The 9,875-nt window shown below is 56.1% G+C and overlaps 1 protein-coding gene across 1 annotated transcript in view; it reads right to left on the bottom strand.

Annotated features, from left to right (window-relative positions):
• Positions 1-8,866, bottom strand: part of CTDSPL2 (CTD small phosphatase like 2) — a 30,981-nt gene extending 22,115 nt beyond the window's left edge. Inside the window, exon 1 of the mRNA XM_033071024.2 lies at positions 8,824-8,866. The gene's annotated coding sequence lies outside the window, so the exon portion shown is untranslated. The remainder of the gene's footprint in view (positions 1-8,823) is intronic.
• Between the last annotated feature and the right edge of the window lie 1,009 nt (positions 8,867-9,875).

The following is a 9,875-nucleotide window of genomic DNA, read 5'->3' on the forward strand; positions in this document are numbered from 1 at the left end:
GTGTGATGGATGTGCAGAGTGCAGCAGGGATGAAATAACTCCTGGCTGGGAGGTGGCAGCTCTGGGACAGCCAGGGCTGCTCTGGGCTTGGCTCCTGCCTAACCTGGGGCAGCTTCTGGGGAGGGAATTTCTGAGCTGGGCAGAAAGGGATTGGGCACCTGCACACAGATCCATGGAGATCTGCGTGGGGCAGCAACACAAGTCCTGACAGTGGGGAATTATCACACTCCAGAGCAGCTGCACTCGAATTTGGGAAAATTCTCCAGATACTGAGGAGACCTGAGTTAAGTAACAGATAATGCAAGTTACCTTAAATACCAAATAAATAGTTGTAAGAAGTTATCTGTCACCTCTGTGCCATGTGGTACACGACAGAGCACACATCACTTCTCACAGCAGTGCTGAAGAAACAACTCAGCAGAACTGTGGGACAGGAGGAATGTTTTAATGGAGCTGAAAGGAATGCTGCAGAATTCCCATTGCTGCTTTCCCTTCCTGCAGCTCCTGGGGCAGCTCTGGCACTCTGCTGACCCAGGCTGGAGTGCTCCCACAGGGAACAGGGGTGGAATTAAAACATGTACCCTGGCAGGGGAAAGGACACTCACAGCATGGCTTTCATCTGCTCCCTGCACTCTGATGGGCCCTGTCCTTCAGCACAGAAACACAGAAAATAAGGTTTATCCAATGGCAGCTGTGTCTGTCAGTCCTGCCTGGGAAATGCAGAACCCAGCACTAACCCAACCACAGAGAACAGAGCTCTGAAACACACTCACTTCTTGCAGGGTTTCTGGAAACTCAGCCTGTGCAGGTAGGACAGAGCCCTCAAGCATCCCAAAGATGGCCAGGGCTCAGTGCTCCCCCCTCACCTGGCTGCACACAGGCACATCCCACCTTTGCTTCCTTGCCTAGCCCACCTCTGGGACATTTAAAAACTGCCACATTAAAGCAGGAATGAAAGCAAATTCCCTGCTTCACCCTTTCGGTATCATGTCTGTTATAAACCAGAACTTAGTGCTGTTTTAATTCTCTTTGAACACAGAGGGCAAGCAAAGGCAAAACCCAGAACCACAGAGAACATCCCAGGGTGTCACCACCATCCTCATCCTCATCCCCAGCTCTGGGTGTCACCACCATCCTCATCCCATCCCAGCTCTGGGTGTCACCACAGCCCCATCCCAGCTCTGGGTGTCACCACAGCCCCATCCCAGCTCTGGGTGTCACCACAGCCCCATCCCATCCCATCCCCAGCTCTGGGTGTCACCACAGCCCCATCCCCAGCTCTGGGTGTCACCACAGCCCCATCCTCATCCTCATCCCCAGCTCTGGGTGTCACCACCATCCTCATCCTCATCCCCAGCTCTGGGTGTCACCACAGCCCCATCCCATCCCATCCCAGCTCTGGGTGTCACCACAGCCCCATCCCCAGCTCTGGGTGCCACCACAGCCCCATCCCATCCCATCTCTGGGTGTCACAGCCCCAACAATGTCCCCAGGGAGCCACACAGCAGCAGGGATTTATCAGCACAGCCACTTCAGTGCACAACCAAACCCAAACTATCAAACACACAAACCTTATTATTTTTAACCCCTGTAATAGTGACAAACACAGCCCCTGAATCCCAGGGAGGGCCCAGGGGCAGCTACACCCTGCTCACAGCTCAGAGCCCCAGCAGCAGGGAACACAAATCCAGCGAGCACAGAAGGAGCAGGAGCCCTCTCAAAATGAGATTTTCGTTTGGAAAGCACATACCACCAATGACAAGTGTTTATTTTCTAATCTCAAACTATTTCATGGCTTGGAACCCTATTATGTTAATTGACTTAGGCCATTTCTATATTAACTATTAATCTTTGGGATGGAACATTATCAAACCTTTTCAGCTCTATAATAAACCAATCTACTATCAAAAGAGAATTATCTTCAAATAAGTCCAACAGGGTAATTACACCTAACAATTAATTCTGACACCTCTTCACCTGCACCTGCATCTCTGCAGCCCATTTTTCCAACTCAGCTCCCAAAGACCCTTCTCTCAAAGCACCAATGAGCTTCCTAGTCCCTAAGCAACACAAAAGTAAAGGACTCTAAACCCAGTAATTACAGTTGTTTAGAAATATTGGTTTAGCTACAATGAAGTCCTCCAAAGTTTCTTCCAAATCTTTATTTTTAAGAACATAAGAGCATCAAGATTATACTAACTTTATTTTCTTTATCATTTCTTGCCTGATAAGCAAAATAAACAAGCTTTTCTGATTGTATTTAAATTGATTTAGCTACAACTGCTTGGTCTTGACACGAGCTCAAGGTGTCAGACAAACTGAGGTAGGTAATTCAATCAAATCCACTGCAGTTAAATCCCACCCTCACAATGCCTGCAAGTACCTTCAACATTCCTGTAAATGTTGCTGCTATTTATTAAACACCTCCTTTATTTCTGTACAGTGTTTTCCTTTCTAGCTGTGCCCGTGCTGTCCCACATCCCAGGAGCAGGAGCTCACCTCACCTGCAGGATTTCCTCTCTCCCTCCCTGGAGGTGGAATTGGGTACCAGGCATCACCCACCGGCCCAGAGCATCATTCCACACAAAAATAAACCTCCTGTGCTAAAGGAGCTCCCTTGGGATGGGAAAAGGAGAGAAGTTCCCAGGACAGGGGGCAGAGAGAAGCAGCTCAGGTGCTGTTACATCCTCTGGAAGGGCACTGGAGGATGAACCAAGGACAGGTCCTGGCTGTCACCAGGTGACCCCTCCTTCCCCAAACACAGCAGGGACTGGATGGCAATCAGAGAAGGGCAAGCCTGGAGGGAACTAAAGAGAAGGGAAATCCCAGCACAGGGTGAGGAGCGCTCACACATCTGTGCTGAGCTCTGCTGCAGCCCCTCTGTGCTGAGCACAGCACCCCAAAGCTCTGCCCAGACCCAGGAAACCTGTGCTAGGCTGGGTCTAAGCCAGCAGCTTCCCCAGGCCAATGCCATGTGTGGCAGAAGGGCAGGGAAGGGGGAACTCTGCCTTTCCCAGGCAGGCTGAGGGGGAATTCTGCCTTTCCCAGGCAGGCTGAGGGCGAATCCTGCCTTTCCCAGGCAGGCTGAGGGCGAATCCTGCCTTTCCCAGGCAGGTTGAGGGGGAATCCTGCCTTTCCCAGGCAGGCTGAGGGGGAATTCTGCCTTTCCCAGGCAGGCTGAGGCTCCTGCAGGGCAGGGGCAGCCCCTGAACCAGGGCTGTGGGGCCAGGGAAGCCCTAGTGGTACAGCCTCAGCCTTAGACTGAATTACCTCCCTTCCTCTAATGAGCACCTCCTCGAGCACAGGGTAAATCAGAGCAATCATGGGTTACAGTGGCCTAGGGTGAGCTGAGTTGTGATTTGGAATTGGTGCAGCACAGGCCAAGCTGCTCACAACAACTGCTCTGATTTGATCACAGCTCCTGTTACTTTATTAACTTAAATTAGCTATTCCCAAACACAGCCTGAATAAGGACAGGATCCTCCCTTCCCTGGGAGGCTCTGAGGATGCTCCCTGCAGCATCACCTTCCTGGCCCTGCTCTGCTGCTAACAACACTCCTGTTTATACATTTAAGGTAATTAATTTACAGCTAAGTTCTAATCCAAATGCTTCAGAGTCCTAGATTCTGCTTACACTTGCAATATTGGCATTGACTAGTAGGGTGTATTTTTTGTAATTGTGCCACTTTAACTAAGTATCCATAGCTTATGTTCCAGATGCTGTGGAGATAACAGCTCCTTTCAGTTCAATTGTTTTCATGTCAGTATTACACTTAAATTACACTGCTACACTAAATACTATGGACACAGAACTGGAGGTGTTTCATGTCCTAACTGGACTCCTCAGCCACCAAAAAGGAATTGTGAACTCAGACAGGTTAGGAGTGTTAGGGATAACTTCTATTCCCACCATCTCTTTTCTGTGTAACTCCAGCACAAGCATCACTGGGTGGGCAGTTGGGTCTAACACAGCACAGGCACCTCCTAAATGTTGAATTTAGGGTAATTTTTAGCAGGATGCACTGACAGGGTTGGACACTGAAAACTCCCCGTGGGGAGCTGTATTTTGGATATCCCAAAGCAGAGATCAATGTGTTGCTGAGTTCACCCCGTGCACGTTTCCTTCCCCTGGGCTTGGCCACAGATCCTGGGACTGCCACAACCACTGAGCATCAGAGGGGGAAACTGAGGCAGCAAAGGTTCCAGCTTCCCAGATCCCACCTGGAGCAGGGCTGGCACTGCAGGTTCCACATCCCACCTGGAGCAGGGCTGGCACTGCACTGCAGGTTCCACATCCCACCTGGAGCAGGGCTGGCACTGCACTGCAGGTTCCAGATCCCACCTGGAGCAGTGCTGGCACTGCCCTGCAGGTTCCAGATCCCACCTGGAGCAGGGCTGGCACTGCACTGCAGGTTCCAGATCCCCAGATCCCACCTGGAGCAGGGCTGGCACTGCACTGCAGGTTCCAGATCCCACCTGGAGCAGTGCTGGCACTGCACTGCAGGTTCCAGATCCCACCTGGAGCAGGGCTGGCACTGCCCTGCAGGTTCCAGATCCCACCTGGAGCAGGGCTGGCACTGCAGGTTCCACATCCCACCTGGAGCAGTGCTGGCACTGCCCTGCAGGTTCCAGATCCCCAGATCCCACCTGGAGCAGTGCTGGCACTGCACTGCAGCTCCCCAGATCCCACCTGGACAGGTTCCAGCTCCTCAGATCCCACCTGGAGCAGTGCTGGCACTGCCCTGCAGGTTCCAGATCCCCAGATCCCACCTGGAGCAGGGCTGGCACTGCACTGCAGGTTCCAGATCCCACCTGGAGCAGGGCTGGCACTGCACTGCAGGTTCCAGATCCCACCTGGAGCAGTGCTGGCACTGCCCTGCAGGTTCCAGATCCCACCTGGAGCAGGGCTGGCACTGCATTGCAGGTTCCAGATCCCACCTGGACAGGTTCCAGATCCCCAGATCCCACCTGGAGCAGGGCTGGCACTGCCCTGCAGGTTCCAGATCCCACCTGGAGCAGGGCTGGCACTGCCCTGCAGGTTCCAGATCCCCAGATCCCACCTGGAGCAGGGCTGGCACTGCCCTGCAGGTTCCAGATCCCCAGATCCCACCTGGAGCAGGGCTGGCACTGCACTGCAGGCTGATGCTCAGCTCCCTGTGTTCTTACAGCAGATTGTCCTGACAAGGGTTTTCCTTGGATCACAGGATATGATGAGAGAACTTATCACTTCAGAAGTTAAGAGCACCTTAATCAAAGTAATTACTGAAACTGATCTGATTGGGAAGTAATTTATTTACAAAAAGTTAGGACTGCCAACTGGGAAGCTCTGACCCAACCCCTGAGCTGATTGCTTTAGATGTGGATGATTTCCCACTTAATTTTTCAAGTGCTATTGAAAATGTCTTCATCTGTGAATGTCAAATATTTATTTTTCTAAAACACTAAATAATGGCCATCTAGGCAGCTCAACATGTAAACAACACGTTAGATAGGCTGTCAAGCACCTGGCTGAACGTGAGTTTCTCTGAAGCAATGGAAGAGCTGCACCTCACACAGCCCCAGGGAACTCCCTGGACAGAGACAGAGGCTGCCACTGTCACATCCTGCCTGGGAGATCCTCTCACTCCACTGCTGACAGCTTATTCTTCCCTGCCAGGACCCCACAGGGGTTCCACCTGAACAGTCTGCCCCTGAAAACCACAACCCACCGAGAATTTGATTAATCAGCTCTGTATTTGCATTTTCTGAAGATTTAGTTGGGATGTGCAAACATCAAACCACAGAAGTGGAGAATGGGTTGGGAGGGACCTTAAAGCTGATGCTGTTCCAGCCCCTGCCAGGCAGGGACACCTTCCACTGTCCCAGATTGTTCCAAGCCCTGTCCAGGCTGCTCCATCCCCTGAGCACCTCGGTGGTCTCCTCTGCTCTCAGCCCAACAGGTCCCTCCTGCTGGGACCCCAGGGCTGGAAGCAGCACCCAGGAACTTCCCATAAACAACAAAAACAAATCTCCAGTGTAAAATGTACAAGAGATGGTGACGGTGATACAGGGATCAGCAAATGAAAGGATTTCATTCAGACTTGGCCCTGGGCTCAGAGGAGCAAGAATCATCATCTAGATCTGCTCTGAGTGATGTACCAGAATTATCTGATGTGCTCTCAGTGGTGAATGAGAAAGGCACTTGTGGAGAGGAACGCTCCTGGGGAATTATGGAATAAGGATGGAGTGTGTGTGAGGGGACAGCCTTTAAATCTGGGTTAACCTCAGGGCCCTGCACTGACATTTCTGACAATTCCAAAGTCCCAAACCCATCACACATCAGGGCTGGCTTCCCTGGGGAGAGCAGGCTGAGAGCACAGACAGGGCAGAACTCAGACAGGGTTTGGGCAGGGCACAGCTGCACCCCACAACCTGGAAAAGCAGTTTAGGGTCACACATTCCACCCTCAGCTGGGATCCTGCAGTGATCACAAGGATGCTCTGCACCCCAAGGACTGCCCCAGAAGGGCGAGAAGTCTCAAGCTCCTCTCAGAGCACACATATGTTTAGAAATACACAGGAATTCAAAATTTCTGACAAATTCCAGCCCTACTTCACGCATCCTGCTTTTACAGACTCCCAGAATGGCTGAGGTAGGAAGGGAACGCTGGAGTTTCTCTTGTGCAATCCCCCTGCTCGTGCTTTTCTTGCAAATTCCTGCCAAAATAGTACAGCCTGACTTTCAGAATGGTTTTTACAAAAATGTGCAAGTGCTCCAAGTTATTCCTCCACTTACACCTGTGGAAAAGTTTCTTCCACAGGAGTGAAGTATGTGCATAGAAATGTGATAGAAATGTGACAAAAGAGCATATGTGATGCCCAAAGTTCCTGTAAACACAAATCCTGTTGGTGTCAACCTCACAGCATTACAAGAAAAACTTGGGAAGGTGAAGACTTAGGTTCCTTTTGAAGTCAGACAACTTTTTCTGCTTTTTTAAACTGCTTAATGCTCCTGAGCCTCAGACAGGGTCCCATCCTTGTGCTGGGGAATCACCACCCTGGAAGGGAGTTACCAACACCCCTGGTGCAGGGCTGGGGGTGGAAAATCACCTTTCAATCCTGAAATGCACACACGGCCCCAGCACCAGTGGAATGTTCACATCCTCAGAAAAACGGCCCAACTGTCCCATCCCATCTCCAGGGCAGACTGACAGGGGAATTTTTCTTTAATAAAGAACTTTGATGAAACAGGAATGTCAGCTTTAGTGTGCACTGCACTGACTGGAACAGGATCAAAACTCAGTTCCACACGATGTTTTCAGGGGAAAAGAGGAGAATGTTTCATGGAATTTAAGTCGGGACTTGGCTTGCATCCTAGAACATATATCTTGTTATGAAAACTGCTGAAACACTTTTAAGTGGGCAAGCCATAAGTGTCCTTGGAGCTATCCAGTCAACTGGAAGTCACAAAGGCAGAACCTCCGAAAGAAGAAAAGCCTGAAATTGGGAGGGGGGTGAGGGAGGGGCAAGTAATCTTGGAATCCTATCTGTTATCCGGAACGGCTCCCCTGTGCCTACAGCATGAAGTAGTTACAACTTGTTTTCTGCTATTGTCACAGATCCAGGACGTTACTCTGGCTAAATCATAATCTCTTCCTGCCTCAGTTCATCCATGTGCAAACCTGGCTCGCTAACTCTTACCTTAATGTGTCATGGGGCTTAATTAATAACACTTAGGTCTTTCAAGTCCTCTACAAACATTAACTACTTCTTGTAACAACTCTCCAAGGTATTATTATCCCCATTTTACTCATGGAGAAACGGCAAAAGAGGTTGTCGCTTGCCCAAGGCAACAGAGTAATAGTTATACTTAGAGATCCTCTTCACGGACTACTCTAACAGTGGAAACATATCAAGAAAGGCAAAGACAATAACGACAAACTCGGAATTACTTTCAGAAGTGCACCATAAGCACCTGGAAGAGGATGGAAAATCCCTCCCAGAAACAATAGGCTTGGGACCAGAAGCAGCACCACGACTGTCAGCAGAGGGAACGGAGCACCCTGGCCAGAGCCAGGCTCGAGCTCACCCAAACAGCCACACACAAACAGCCAGACCTGTCCTCCCGAGCGCTCTCAAGTACCATAAAATTGAGCAACAGGCTTGTACAGTGCTCTCCAGTAACACCGAGCGAGCAGATAATCAATGTGGTATGCAGCATGCTAATTCCTTCCGCCGCGTTCCCAGCAGGGACCGGCAATGCCAATAACGGCGCGGGACGCCGGGGTCCCGCACGGTGTCCCCGCACGGGTGACAGCGACCGAGCTGGCGTCCCCCGCGCTGCCACCCGCGGAGCCGTGCCGTGCCGTGCCGTGCCCAGCGCTCGCCCCGGGGCCGGTGACAGGCGCGTCCGGCGCGGCCGCCCCGGCGGCGACAACAACAGCAGCAACAGGCGCGTCCTGCGCGGGACCCGCGCGGGCTCGGCCCGCGGAGCGCCCGCAGCGCTGCGGCTCCGGCCGGGCCCCGGGGCGCGGGACGGGCCGGGCGGGCGGGACCCGCCGCAGGCCTGGGCCTGGAGGGGCGGGCGGGGGGTGTCAGGCGGGGTGACACCGCTCCGCCGCTCCCCGCGGCAGGGCCGGCCCGCCGGGGCTGCGGCCGGGGCTCGCCCGGGGCTCCGCGGCGGCCGCGGGGGGCGAGCGGGGCGGGGACGCGGCGCAGCCCGCGGGCAGCGGGCCCGCGGCGGGCGGGCCCCGAGGGGACATCCCGCCGGTCACTCGGAGCGGCCACCCCGCGCCCCCCACCTGAGCCCGGGCTGGGACCCGCGCGGCTCCGCCGCGTCACTCACCTGCGGGAGCGGGGGCCGGGGAGCGGCGCCGCGGGGCCGCGCTGCGGGCGGGCGGGCGGGCGGGCGGGCGGTGCTGGCGGCGGCGGCGGCGGCTCCGCGCTCCGGGCGCTCGGCGCTCAGCGCTCAGTCGCCATTTCCCGCCTACCGACCCGCTGCACCGCACCGAGGGACCCGGATGGCAGCGGGGCCGCCGCGCAGGCGCGCCCGGCCGGGGGAGGGGGCCGGGCCGGGGCAGGCCGGGAAGGAGGGAACGGGGCCTGGCGAGGCGGCGGCAGCGGAGCCGGCGGGATCGGCACCGGGAGCACCGCGATCGGTACAGCGATCGGTACCGCGATGGGCAGCAGCGCCCCGCGCCCCGGGTGCCTCGGCGGAGGAGGTGCGGCCGCTGCGGTGCGGAGGCGCCGGGCCGGGAGGTGAGGGGAGAGCGGAGCGGGGGCTCTGAGGGGGCGCGAGCGGCGCGGGGCGGGGGCGGGCGGGGAGCGGAGCGGGAGCGGGGCCTGCTCTGCCCGGCGGGTCCCGGGCCTGCTCTGCCCGGCGGGTCCCGGCCCTGCTCTGCCCGGCGGGTCCCGGCCCTGCTCTGCCCGCGGGTCCCGGCCCTGCTCTGCCCGGCGGGTCCCGGCCCTGCTCTGCCCGCGGGTCCCGGCCCTGCTCTGCCCGGCGGGTCCCGGCCCTGCTCTGCCCGCGGGTCCCGGCCCTGCTCTGCCCGGCGGGTCCCGGCCCTGCTCTGCCCGGCGGGTCCCGGCCCTGCTCTGCCCGGCGGGTCCCGGCCCTGCTCTGCCCGGCGGGTCCCGGCCCTGCTCTGCCCGGCGGGTCCCGGCCCTGCTCTGCCCGGCGGGTCCCCGCCCTGCTCTGCCCGCGGGTCCCTGCTCTGCCCGGTGGGTCCCTGCTCTGCCCGGTGGGTCCCTGCTCTGCCCGGTGGGTCCCTGCTCTGCCCGGCGGGTCCCGGCCCTGCTCTGCCCGGCGGGTCCCGGCCCTGCTCTGCCCGGCGGGTCCCGGCCCTGCTCTGCCCGGCGGGTCCCTGCTCTGCCCGGCGGGTCCCTGCTCTGCCCGCG

This window comes from Catharus ustulatus, chromosome 12 (assembly GCF_009819885.2).
Source record: "Catharus ustulatus isolate bCatUst1 chromosome 12, bCatUst1.pri.v2, whole genome shotgun sequence".
In the NCBI taxonomy this organism is placed as follows: domain Eukaryota; kingdom Metazoa; phylum Chordata; class Aves; order Passeriformes; family Turdidae; genus Catharus; species Catharus ustulatus.